This window comes from Elephas maximus, chromosome X (genome assembly GCF_024166365.1).
Source record: "Elephas maximus indicus isolate mEleMax1 chromosome X, mEleMax1 primary haplotype, whole genome shotgun sequence".
NCBI classification, from domain to species: domain Eukaryota; kingdom Metazoa; phylum Chordata; class Mammalia; order Proboscidea; family Elephantidae; genus Elephas; species Elephas maximus.
Genome location: NC_064846.1, coordinates 88,959,314 through 88,974,087, shown reverse-complemented (window position 1 = coordinate 88,974,087; position 14,774 = coordinate 88,959,314).

The window sequence follows — 14,774 nt, the reverse complement described above, 5'->3', positions numbered from 1 at the left end:
TTGTACTCTAACAAATTTGAAAATGTAGAAGAAATGGATGCATTTCTAGAAACACACTACCTACACTACCATAAATGGAGGTAGAACAAGTAAATAAACCCATAAAAAAAAGAGAGAGATTGAAAAAGCAATTAAATAACTCCCATCCAAAAAAAAAAAAGCTCTGCCCCGGACAGCTTCACAGGACAGTCCTAGCAAACATTCAGAGAAGAGTTAACACCACTACTACTAAAGGTGTTTCAGAGCATAGAAAAGGGTGGAATATTCCCAAACTCATTCTATGAATCCAGCATATCCCTGATACCAAAACCAGGGCAAGACACCACTAAAAAAGAAAATTACAGACCTATATCCCTCATGAACTTAGATGCAAAAATCCTCAACAAAATTCTAGCCAATAGAATTCAAGAAATATATAAAAAAAAATTCCCCACGACCAAGTGGTTTTCATACCAGGTATGCAGCAATTGTTCAATATTAGAAAAACAATCAATGTAATCCATTATGTAAATAAAACAAAATACAAGAACCACATGAACTTATCAATTGCTGCAGAAAAGGTACTTGAAAAAGTCCAACACCATTCATGATAAAAACTCTCACCCAAATACGAATAGAAGGGAAATTCCTTAATGGAATAAAGGGCATTTATACAAAGACACTAGCCAACAACATCCTAAGTGGAGAAAGTCTGAAAGCATTCCTCTTGAGAATGAGAACCAAACGAGGACGCCCTTTATCACCACTCTTATTCAACATAGTTCTGGAGGTCATAGCCAGAGAAATTAGGCTAGATAAAGAAAAAAAGGGCATCTAAATTGGTAAGGAATAAGTAAAAGTATCTCTACTTGCAGATGATGTAATCTTATCACAGAAAACCAAAAGAACACTCAAGAAAACTACTGAAACTAATAAAATAGTTCAGCAAATTATCAGGATACAAGATAAACATACAAAAATCAGTTGGATTCCTCTACACCAACAAAAAGAACATTGATGAAGAAGTCACCTAATCAATACCATTTACAGTAGCCCCCAAGAAGATAAAATACTTAGGAATAAACCTGACCAGAGATGTAAAAGACCTATACAAAGAAATCTACAGGGCACTCCTGCAAGAAACAAAAAGAGACCTACATAAGTGGAAAAACATATCTTGCTCATGGATAGGAAGACTCAACATTGTAAAAATATCTATTCTACTGAAAGCAATCTATAGAGACAATGCAATTCTGATCCAAATTCCAATGACACTTTTTAATGAGATGGAGGAACAAATCAGCCACTTCATATGGAAGAGAAAGAGGCCCCAGATAAGTAAAGAATTACTGACATAGAAGAGCAAAGTGGGAGACCTCACACTAGCTGATTTTAGAACATATTATACCACCATAGTAGGCAAAACAGCCCAGTACTGGTACATCAAGAGATACATAGACCAATGGAACAAAATTGAGAATGTAGACATAAATCCACCCACATATGAGCAGCTGATATTTGACAAAGGCCCAAAGTCAGTTAAATGGGGAAAAGATAGCCTTTTTAACAAATGGTGCTGGTATAACCGGATATCCATCTGCAAAAAAATAAGACACGACCCATACCTCACAGCATGCACAAAAACCAACTCAAAATGGATCAAAGGTCTAAATATTTAATCTAAAACAATAAAGATCATGGAAGAAATATTAGGGACCATGCTACGAGATCTAATACATGGCATAAACAGTACACAAAACATTACTAACAATGCACAAACACCAGAAGGGAAACTAGATAACCAAGAACTTCTAAAAATCAAACACCTATGCTCATCCAAAGACTTCACCAAAAGAGTAAAAAGATTACCTACAGACTGGGAAAAAGTTTTTAGCTATGATGTTTCCAATCAGTGTCTGATTTCTAAAATCTACATGATACTGCAAAAACTCAACAATGAAAAGACAAATAACCCAATTAAAAAATGGGCAGAAGCTATGAACAGGCACTTCACCAAAGAAGACATTCACGTACTTAACAGATACAACAGGAAACGCTCACTATCATTAGCCGTTAGAGAAATGGAAATCAAAACTACAACCAGATTCCATCCCACTCCAACAAGGCTGGCATTAATCCAAAAAATGCAAAATAATAAATGTGAGAGAGGTTGTGGAGAGACTGGAACACTTATACACTGCTGGTGGGAATGTAAAATGGTACAACCACTTTGGAAATCCATTTGGCACTTCCTTAAAAAACTAGAAATAATTAGAAAAACCATTAACGTAATCCACCATATAAATAAAAGACAAAAACCACATGATCTTATCAGTTGATGCAGAAAAGGCATTTGACAAAGTCCAACACCCATTCATGATAAAAACTCTCAGCAAAATAGGAATTGAAGGAAACTTCCTCAACATAATAAAGGGCATCTATTTTTTTTTTACACAGCCAACAACATTCTAAATGGAGAGAGCCTGAAAGCATTTCTCTTGAGAATGGAAACCAGACAAGGATGCCCTTTATCACCGCTCTTTTCTTCACTTTATTCAACATTGTGCTAGAGGTCCTAGCCAGAGCAATCAGGCTAGACAAAGAAATAAAGGGCATTCGGATTCGCAAGGAAGAATTAAAATTATCTCCATTTGCAGATGACACGATCTTATACACAGAAAACCCTAAGGAATCCTCCAGCAAACTACTGAAACTAAAAGAAGAGTTCGGCAGAGTTTCAGGCAACAAGATAAACATGCAAAAATCACTTGGATTCCTCTACATCAACAAAAAGAACATCGAAGAGGAAATCACCAAATTAATACCATTCACAGTAGCCCCCCAAAAGATAAAATACTTCGGAATAAATCTTACCAAAGATGTAAAAGACCTATACAAAGAAAACTGCAAAGTACTAGTGCAAGAAATTAAAAGGGACCTACATAAGTGGAAAAACATGCCTTGCTCATGGATAGGAAGACTTAACATAGTAAAAATGTCTATTCTACCAAAAGCCATCTATACATACAATGCACTTCTGATCCAAATTCCAATGACATCTTTTAATGTGATGGAGAAACAAATCACCAACTTCATATGGAAGGGAAAGAAGCCTCAGATAAGCAAAGCAGTACTGAAAAAGAAGAAGAAAGTGGGAGGACTCACTCTACCTGATTTTAGAACCTATTATACAGCCACAGTAGTCAAAACAGCCTGGTACTGGTACAACAACAGGCACATAGACCAATGGAACAGAATTGAGAACCCAGATATAAATCCATCCACATATGAGCAGCTGATATTTGACAAAGGCCCAGTGTCAGTTAATTGGGGAAAAGATAGTCTTTTTAACAAATGGTGCTGGCATAACTGGATATCCATTTGCAAAAAAATGAAACAGGACCCATACCTCACACCATGCACAAAAACTAACTCCAAATGGATCAAAGACCTAAACATAAAGACTAAAACGATAAAGATCATGGAAGAAAAAATAGGGACAACCTTAGGAGCCCTAATACGAGGCATAATCAGAATAGAAACATTACTAAAAATGACAAAGAGAAACCAGATAACTGGGAGCTCCTAAAAATCAAACACCTATGCTCATCTGAAGACTTCACCAAAAGAGTAAAAAGACCACCTACAGATTGGGAAAAAATTTTCAGCTAAGACATCTCCAACCAGCACCTGATCTCTAAAATCTGTATGATTCTATTAAAACTAAACCACAAAAAGACAAACAACCCAATTAAAAACTGGGGAAAGGATATGAACGCGCAATTCACTAAAGAAGATATTCAGGCGGCTAACAGATACATGAGGAAATGCTCTCGATCATTAGCCATTAGAGAAATGCAAATTAAAACTACGATGAGATTCCATTTCACTCCAACAAGGCCGGCATTAATGCAAAAAACACACAATAATAAATGTTGGAGAGGCTGTGGAGAGATTGGAACTCTTATACACTGCTGGTGGGAATGTCAAATGGTACAACCACTTTGGAAATCCATCTGGCGTTTTCTTAAAAAGTTAGAACTAGAGCTACCATACAACCCAGAAATCCCACGCCTCGGAATATATCCTAAAGAAATAAGAGCCTTTACACGAACAGATATATGCACACCCATGTTTATTGCAGCACTGCTTACAATAGCAAAAAGCTGAAAGCAACCAAGACGTCCATCAAAGGATGAATGAATAAATAAATTATGGTATATTCACACAATGGAATAAAGAACAGTGAGGAATCTGTGAAACATTTCATGACATGGAGGAACCTGGAAGGCATTATGCTGAGTGAAATTAGTCAGATGCAAAAGGACAAATATTGTATAAGACCACTATTATACGATCTTGAGAAATAGTTTAAACTGAGAAGAACACATCCTTTTGTAGTTACAAGAGCGGGGAGAGAGGGAGGGAGGGTGGGAGAGGGTTATTTACTGATTAAATAGTAGATATGAACTACTTCAGGTGAAGGTAAGAACAACACTCAATACAGGGAAGGTCAGCTCAACTGGACTGGACCAAAAGCAAAGAAGTTTCCTGAATAAACTGAATACTTTTTTTTTTGTTTCCGAAGGTCAGCAGAGGAAGGGTGGGGTTTTGAGGACTATGGCTTCAGGGGACATCTAAGTCAATTGGCAAAATAAATTCTATAAGAAAACATTCTGCATCCCACTTTGAAGTGTGGTGTCTGGGGTCTCAAATGCTAACAAGCAGCCATCTAAGATGCATCAATTGGTCTCAACCCACCTGGATCAAAGGTGAATGAAGAACACCAAGGTCACAAGATAATTATGAGCCCAAGAGACAGAAAGGGCCACATGAACTAAGACTTACCACTTTGAGACCAGAAGAACTAGATGGTGCCTGGGCACAACAGATGACTGCCCTGACAGGGAGCACAACAGAGAACCCCTGAGGGAGCAGGAGAACAGTAGGATGCAGACCCCAAATTCTCATAAAAAGACCAGACTTAATGGTCTGACTGAGACTAGAAGAATCCCGGTGGTCATGGTCCCCAAACCTTCTGTTGGCCCAGGACAGGAACCATTCCCGAAGACAACTCATCAGACATGGATTGGACCGGACATTGGGTTGGAGTGAGACGTTGATGAGGAGTGAGCTACTTGTATCAGGTGGACACTTGAGACTGTGTCGAGATCTCCTGTCTAGAGGGGGGATGGGAGGGTAGAGAGGGTTAGAAACTGGCAAAACGGTCATGAAAGGAAAGACTGGAAGGAGGGAGCAGACTGACTCATTAGGGGGAGAGTAAGTGGGAGTATGTAGTAAAGTGTATATAAGTTTATACGTGAGAGACTGACTTTATTTGTAAACTTTCACTTAAAGCACAATAAAAATTATTAAAAAAAAAAGCTAGAAATAGAACTACAGTACGGTCCAGCAATCCCATTCCTTGGAATATATCCTAGACAAAATAAGAATCTTTACACTAACAGATATATGAACACCCATGTTTATTGCAGCACTGTTTACAATAACAAAAAGATGGAAGTAACCAAAGTGCCCATCAACAGATGAATGGATAAATAAATTATGGCATATTCACACAATGGAATACTCTCATTGATAAAGAAAAATGATGAATCTGTGAAACATTTCATAACATGGAGGAATCTGGAAATCATTATGCTCAGTGAAATTAGTCAGTTGCAAAAAGACAACTATTGTATGAGACCATTATATAAGAACTCAAGAAATAGTTTAAACACAGAAGAAAATATACTTTGATGGTTACAAGAGTGGGGAGGGAGGGAGGGAGGGGGTATTCACTAATTATATAGTAGATAAGAACTATTTTAGTTGAAGGGAAAGACAACACACAATACAGGAGAGGTCAGCAGAACTGGACTAAGCCAAAAGCAGAGAAGTTTCCTGAATAAACTGAATGCTTTGAAGGCCAGAGTAGCAGGAGAAGGGTCTGGGGACCATGGTTTTAGGAGACATCTAGGTCAATTGGCATAATAAAATCCATTAAGAAAACATTCTGCACCCCATTTTGGCTAGTGGCATCTGGGGCCTTAAATGCTAGCGAGCAGTCACCTAAGATGCATCAATTGGTCTGAAACCACCTGGTGCAAAGGAGAATGAAGAACACCAAGGACACAAGGTAATTATGAGCCCAAGAGATAGAAAGGGCTACAAAAATCAGAGACTACATCAGCCTGAGACTGGAGGAGCTGGATGGTGCCCGGCTGCAACAGATGACTGCTCTGACAGGGAACATAACAGAGAATCCCTGAGGGAGCAGGAGAACAGTGGGATGCAGACTTCAAATTCTCATAAAAAAGACCAGACTTAGTGGTCTGACTGAGACTGGAGGGACCCTGACGGTCTGGTCCCCGGACTCTTTGATAGCCCAAGATTGGAACCATTCTCGAAACCAATTCTTCAGACAGGCATTGGCCTGGACTATAAGATAGACAATGATGCTTGTGAGGAGTGAAATTGGTGGGTCAAGTAGACACATGGGACTATGTGAGTGACTCCCGTCTGGTGGCGAGATGATAAGTAAGAGGGGGAGAGTAGCTGGTTGAATGCACTCAGGGAATACAGGGTGGAGAGGAGGAATGTGCTGTCTCATTAAGGAGAGAGCAGCTGTGAGTGCACAGCAGGGTGTGTGTGGCTTTTTGTATGAGAGACTGACTTGATTTGGAAACTTTCACCTAAAACACAATAAATTAAAAAAAAACACACACACACAGGTAAACATCTTTCCGGTGTTCTCTGCTTTCAGCCAGGATCCATTTGACATCAGCAATGATATCCCTCTCTCTACATCCTCTTCTGAATCCAGCTTGAATTCCTGGTAGTTTTCTGTCAATGTACTCCTGCAGCCGCTTTTGAAGGATCTTCAGCAAAATTTTATTTTCTTTTGATATTAATGATATTGTTCGATAATTTCTGCATTTTGTTAGATCACCTTTCTTTGGAATCTGCATAAATATGTATCTCTTCCAGTTGGTTGGCCAGGTAGCTGTAGTACAAATTTCTTTGCATAGATAAGTGAGCACTTTCAGTGCTGCATCCGTTAGTTGAAACATCTCAGTTGGTATTCTGTCAATTCCTGGAGCCTTGTTTTTTACCAAGGCCTTCAGTGCAGCTTGGATCTCTTCCTTCGGTACCATTGGATGCTGATCATATGCTACCTCCTGAAATGGTTGAACCTCGACCAATTTTTTTTTTTTATATAGTGACTCTGTGTATTCCTTCCATCTTCTTTGCATGCTTCCTGGATCAATTAATATTTTCCCCAAAGAATCCTTCAATATTGAAACTCGAGGCTTGAATTTTTTCTTCATTTCTATCAGCTTGAGAAATGTTGAGCCTGTTCTTCCCTTTTGGTTTTCCATCTCCAGGTATTTGCACATGTCATTATAATGCTTTGTCTTCTCAAGCCATCCTTTGAAATCTTATGTTCAGCTCTTTTACTTCATCATTTCTTCCAATTGCTTTAGCTACTGGGCATTCAAGGGCAAGTTTCAGAGTCAATTTTGAGATCCAATTTGGTCTTTTTTTTTTCTTTTCTGCCTTTTTAATGACCTCTTGCTTTCTTCATGTATGATGTTCTTGATGTCATTCCACAACTTGTCTGGTGTTAGGTCGTTAGTGTTTAATGTGTCAAATCTATTCTTGAGACAGTCTCTAAATTCAGGTGAGATATACTCAGGTTTGTACTTTGGCTCTCATAGATGTGTTCTAATTTTCTTCAACTTCAACTTGCATAGGAGCAATTGATGGTCTTTTCCCCAGTCGGCACCTGACCTTGTTCTGACTGACGATATTGAGCTTTTCCATCTTCTCTTTTCGCAGATGTAGTCAATTTGATTCCTGTGTATTTCATCTGGTAAGGTCCATGTGTATAGTCACTGTTTATGTTTTTGAAAAAAGGTATTTGCCATGAAGAAGTTGTTGGTTTTGCAAAATTCTATCATACGATCTCTGATGTGGTTTCTATCGCCAGGCCATATTTTCCAACTATTGATCCTTCCTCTTTGTTTCCAGCTTCTGTGTGGCAATCACCAGTAACTTACAATGCATCATGTGTGTGTGTTTGATCAATTTTAGACTGTAGAATTTGACAAAAATCTTTAATTTCTTCATCTTTGGCCTTAGTGGTTGGTGTGTAAATTTGAATAATAGTCATATTAACTGGTGTTTCTTGTAGGCATATGAATTTTATCCTATTACTAAGTGTTGTACTTCAAGATAAATCTTGAAGTGTTCTTTTTGACGATGAATGTAAGACCATTCTTCTTCATATTGCCATTCCCAGCATAGTAGGCCATATGATCGTCCCTTTCAAAATGGCCAATACCAGTCCATTTCAGCTCACTAAGGCCTAGGATATCGATGTTTATGTGTTCCATTTCATTTTTGATGATTTCCAATATTCCTAGATTCATAATTTGTACACTCCACATTCTGATTATTAATGGATGTTTGCAGCTTTTTTTTCTCATTTTGAGTTGTGCCACATCAGCAAATGAAGGTCCCAAAAGCTTGACCCCATCCAAGTCATTAAGTCCGACTCCACTTTGAGAAGGCAGCTCTTCCCCAGTTGTCTTTTGAATGGCTTCCAACCTCAAGGCTTCATCTTCCAGCACTATATCAGACAATGTTCTGCTGACATTCATAAGGTTTTCACTGGCTAATTCTTTTCAGAAGTAGACTGCCAGGTCTTTCTTCCTAGTCTACCTTAGTCTGGAAGCTCAGCTGAATCCTGCCTACCATGGGTGACCCTGCTGGTATTTGAATTCTAGTGGAATAGTTTCCAGCATCACAGAAACATGCAAACCTCCACAGTACGACAAACTGACAGATGAGTGAGGGAGAAATATCTATAGGTACATGCAAATACAAATATGTGGGTGCAGGCACATATATTCATTGAAGACGATAATATAGATACTCCTCGGACATAACCAAATACATTCCAACTTGGTTTTCTGAGTTTGAAGGCTCAGGAGCATAGTCTCATGGGACACCTCAGTCAATCAGCATAACATAGTTCACAAAAATCAAGATCTGCATCCTAGTGAAGTAAGTAGGGCCTGGGGTCTTAAAACTTGTGAGTGGCCATCTAAGACACAACTACAGATCTGTATTTGCCAGGAGCAAAACAGTAAGAAGGTAATCAAAAGTGCAGAGAATAAACAAGTCCACATGAGCCATGGCCTCATCTACCCTGAGACCAGAAGAAATAGATGGTGGCTGGCTATCATCACTAACGCTTCTTACTGGGATCACAGTAGTTGGTCCTGGATAGAATGGGAGAAAAATATGGATCAGAGCTCAAATTCTGGATATAAATAAATAAGTAATAAAAACAGACAAAATGGAACACTAGAGAACAATGGACTCCCTGAGACTATTGCCCTGAGACTCTTTAAACCTAGAGCTGAGCCTATCCCCTTAGATCACCTATTAGGAAAATATCAGAGTGGCAAACAAAATGAAGGATAGTGCCCATAAGATTGGTGCTCTACTTAAAAACCATCAGTGTGAGAGCAAAGGGTTAACAATTACTCATAAGCAGAGATGAGAATAAAAGGGAGCAGGGAAACTAGAGTACTGAAAAGGGAACAAACTGAACACAAAGAGAATGTTGACACATTGTGATAAATGTAACTAATGTCACTGAACAATTTGTATGGAAATTGTCAAATGGGAACATAATTTTCACACGAAAAAGTTATCTTTATTTTTATGGAAATAATACGCATTTGTGAATTTGCAAAGCTCTTTGCTCATGAATTCTCAGTGCCTTCGCCGATTCTTTAGGAATCCCAGGATACAGGTCATTGTTTTTTGTACATACTTGGTAAGTCTTATTTTTATCTCTTCTTTGTGCTGGGAGAAATAATTCATCCCTTCTGTAGCAGCTTTTGTAGGCATAAAAAATTTGTAGGCATACTGGGGCTCAAATTATCACTGTTCTTTGGAGTCAGCTCCATAATTTTAAACGTCTTTGTGTATCTTTCATGTGCAGGACACTATTAGGCTAGGGTGAGTCTAAGACTAGTAACAGTTGTTGTTGTTGTTGTTGTTAGGTACCGTCGAGTGGGTTCCGACTCATAGCGACCCTATGCACAACAGAACGAAACTCTGCCTGTTCCTGCGCCATCTTTACAATCGTTGTTACGCTTCAGCTCATTGTTGCACGCACTGTGTCAATCCCCCTCGTGGAGGGTCTTCCTTTTTTCCGCTGACTCTGTACTCTGCCAAGCATGATGTCCTTCTCCAGGGACTGATCCCTCCTGACAACATGTCCAAAGAATGTACGCAGTCTCGCCATCCTCACCTCTAAGGAGCATTCTAGCCGCACTTCTTCCAAGACAGATTTGTTCATTCTTTTGGCAGTCCATGGTATATTGAATATTTTTCGCCAACATCACAATTCAAAGGCGTCAATTCTTCTTCGGTTTTCCTTATTCATTGTCCAGCTTCCACATGAGTATGACGTGATTGAAAATACCACGGCTTGGGTAGGGACACCTTAGTCTTCAGGGTAACATCTTTGCTCTTCAGCACTTTGAAGAGGTCCTTTGCAGCAGATTTGCCCAATGCAATGCGTCTTTTGATTTCTTGACTGCTGCTTTCATGGCTGTTGATTGTGGATCCAGTTAAAATGAAATCCTTGACAACTTCAATCTTTTCTCCATTTATCATGATGCTGCTCATTAGTCCAGTTGTGAGGATTTTTGTTTTCTTTATGTTGAGGTGCAATCCATACTGAAGGCTGTGGTCTTTGAGCTTCATTAGTAAGTGCTTGAAGTCCTCTTCACTTTCAGCAAGCAAGGCTGTGCCATCTGCAAAACGCAGGTTGTTAATGAGTCTTCCTCCAATCCTGATGCCCTGTTCTTCTTCATATAGTCCTGCTTCTCAGATTATTTGTTCAGCATACAGATTAAATAGGTATGGTGAAATAATACAACCCTGACGCACACCTTTCCTGACTTGAAACCAATCAGTATCCCCTTGTTCTGTCCGAACAACTGCCTCTTGATCTATGTAAAGGTTCCTCATGAGCACAATTAAATGTTCTGGAATTCCCATTCTTCGCAGTGTTATCCATAGTTTGTTATGATCCACACAGTCAAATGCCTTTGCAGAGTCAATAAAACACAGGTAAACATCCTTCTGGTATTCTTTGCTTTCAGCCAGGATCCATATGACATCAGCAATGATATCCCTGGTTCCACGTTCTCTTCTGAAACCGGCCTGAATTTCTGGCAGTTCCCTGTCAATATACTGCTGCAGCCGTTTTTGAATGATCTTCCGCAAAATTTTGCTTTCATGTGATATTAATGATATTGTTCTATAATTTCCACATTTTGTTGGATCACCTTTCTTGGGAATAGGCATAAATATGGATCTCTTCCAGTCAGTGGTCCAGGAAGCTGTCTTCCATATTTCTTGGCATAGACGAGTGAGCACCTCCAGCGTTGCATCTGTTTGTTGAAACATCTCAATTGATATTCCAACAGTTCCTGGAGCCTTGTTTTTCACCAGTGCCTTCAGAGCAGCTTGGACTTCTTCCTTCAGTACCATCGGTTCCTGATCATATGCCACCTCTTGAAATGGTTGAATATCGACTAAATCTTTTTGGTATAATGACTGTGTGTTCCTTCCACTTCTTTTGCTGCTTCTTGCATCATTTAATATCTTCCCCATGGAATCCTTCACTATCGCAACTCGAGGCTTGAATTTTTTCTTCAGTTCTTTCAGCTTGAGAAATGCCGAGCGTGTTCTTACCTTTTGGTTTTCCATCTCCAGCTCTTTGCACATGTCACTATAATACTTTGCCTTCTCCAGAGGCCCTTTGAAATCTTCTGTAATTTTCTTTTGCTTCATTAATTCTTTCTTTTGCTTTAGCTGATCGACGCTCAAGAGCAAGTTTCAGAGTCTCCTGTGACGTCCATATTGGTCTTTTCTTTCTTTCCTGTCTTTTCAGTGACCTCTTGCTTTCTTCATGGATGATGTCCTTGATGTCATTCCACAATTCTTCTGGCCTTCGGTCACTAGCTTTCAATGCATCAAATCTATTCTTCAGATCGTCTCTAAATTCAGGTGGGATATACTCAAGGTCATATTTTGGCTCTCGTGGACTTGCTCTGATTTTCTTCAGTTTCATCTTGAACTTGCATATGAGCAATTGATGGTCTGTTCCACAGTCGGCCCCTGGCCTTGTTCTGAGTGATGATATTGAGCTTTTCCATTGTCTCTTTCCACAGATGTAGTCAATTTGATTTCTGTGTGTTCCATCTGGCAAGGTCCATGTGTATAATCGCTGTTTATGTTGGTGAAAGAAGGTATTTGCAATGAAGAAGTCGTTGGTCTTGCAAAATTCTATCATTCGATCTCCGTCATTGTTTCTATCACCAAGGCCATATTTTCCAACCACTGATCCTTCTTCTTTGTTTCCAACTTTCACATTCCAATCACCGGTAATTATCAATGCGTCTTGATTGCATCTTTGATCAGTTTCAGACTGTAGCAGCTGATGAAAATCTTCTATTTCTTCATCTTTGGCCCTAGTGGTTGATGTGTAAATTTGAGTAATAGTCGTATTAACTAGTCTTCCTTGTAGGCGTATGGATATTATCCTATCACTGACAGTGTTGTACTTCAGGATAGATCTTGAAAAGTTCTTTTTGACGATGAATGCAACCCCATTCCTCTTCGAGTTGTCATTCCCAGCATAGTAGATTATATGATTGTCCAATTCAAAATGGCCAATACCAGTCCATTTCAGCTCACTAATGCCTAGGATATCAATGTTTATGTGTTCCATTTCATTTTTGATGAATTCCAATTTTCCTAGATTCTTACTTCGTACATTAAGAGTAGTAACAGAAGTGAGTAAAACATGGACCTTTGCCTCAGTGAACGTAAAGGCCAGTACATGTACATGAATGAGTTGAAACATGGCAGAATGTAATGAGTACCATTAAAGATTCAGAAGTAGTGTTGTGAGAGCACAGCATTGGGAGAGATTACGTCTATTTGTGAAATCAAAGAAGGCTTCATAGAAGCAGTAAGTATGTGGACTAAACCTTAAAGGATATGTGCAACAGAACAAACAGAAAAAGTTATTGTAGGGAAGCTATTGCTTGACAGGGAGAACATCATGGGTATAAATATGGAATTGAGAAAATGCAAGGCACAATTAGGGAAGAGTGAAGTGTTAACTTGAGGGCTTTGAATAAGAAAGATAAAAAGCTTAGATTTTTTATCAGAGAAAATGGACAGCCTTTGAAGAATTTCGAGCACTGGAATGGCATGTTCAGAGGTGCTCTTCAGAATGATCACTCTGACAACAGCGTGGGGAATCTACTCGATAGCTTTAAACTTGGAGGCAGAGAGACCAGGTGGGTGACTATTCCAATAGTCCAAAAATGTGACCAGGAAGGACCTGACTAGTGCAGTAAGTGTGAATGTGGACAGAAGGCATGTTTTCAAGGGATATTTGGGAAGATTTGGTTATTGATTGGATATAGAGAAGTAGAGAGAGCTTGGATTACCAGGAAAATGATTCTCCCACTATCCAAGTTAAGGAATCCAGATGGATGCCTTTAAAGTACTAGGCTTTTGACACATAGGATCCTCAGAGCTGGAGGGAGAAGCCTTTAGAAATCTACTTCAACTCTCTCCTTCTGTCCATTTTACATACTGACAAACTGAGTACAGAGATTTGATGTCATATTCCTAAGGTCCCTTGATGGCAGACCTAGGATAAGAATTGAGCTCTTTTGAGGAGAAATCTAGTGTTATTTCCTTGCTACCATATTGTGTCACTCTTTACAAAAGAATGGGTTTGGGCTGTGTGAATGTGTGTGTATGTGTGCATCAACAAACACACAGTCAATGAGAGACTGACAGAAATTGAAGGCACCTAGTGTTTCTCTAGTCTAAACACTTCACTTTATAGATAGGAGCTCTGAGGCTCAGAAAAGAGAAATAATTTTTTTGAGGCAACATAGCTGGTAAAGCATGGATTCTGTTTATTTGAGAAAATAGGACTAGAACAGTTGAAACCAAGAATGTAACAGTGCAGGCTAACATAAATGCATCACCCAGGAAGAAAATGTTTAAGGATATATTTCACAGGGCTATGTCCTACAATGCCAGAGGTAAGTGCTGCCTGTTGAATAAATAAATAGGAACCACCCAGCAGAACTCATCATGGCCCGTTGTGAATATTGGTACCAGGGAATTCCTATGTTACCACCCCCAGTAAATAATTAAATTACAGGAGATATAGGTTAATCTTTTTATAAGGCAAGGGACTCCATTTTTTACTTAAGGACTATATTAAAAAAATTCTGCTCTTCAAGTAGATAGAAGAATAAATTTCCTCCTACTTTATTTTTTTTCCTCACAGTGGTAACATCATACAAAGATGGAACAAATGCTTTTTTTCAACATGAAAAAGAAATGTTTTGCTCCACTATTTTCTTTTGATTTTGTATTTCGTCTTGCTGCCTGAATTCTGGTTTACTTGCTGTTCTTTTCCTCATTTGTCTTTTCCCTACTTCCTCCAACAACCTTTCAGAATCCTGCACTCCAAGTTCTTGTAGTAGAACTACAGCTATGATTTAGGCATTCCCAGGCAGGGACAAAAGCACAAAATAGGTGTTTGGATTTGGGGTTATTTTTCTCTAAGTGCAAACTCCCTTAACTTGTGAAATCTGATGGCATGAGGCAGCCCATTTGGTCTGCATTTCTTTCTAACTAAACTGGAAAAATTACTCATAAGTGGA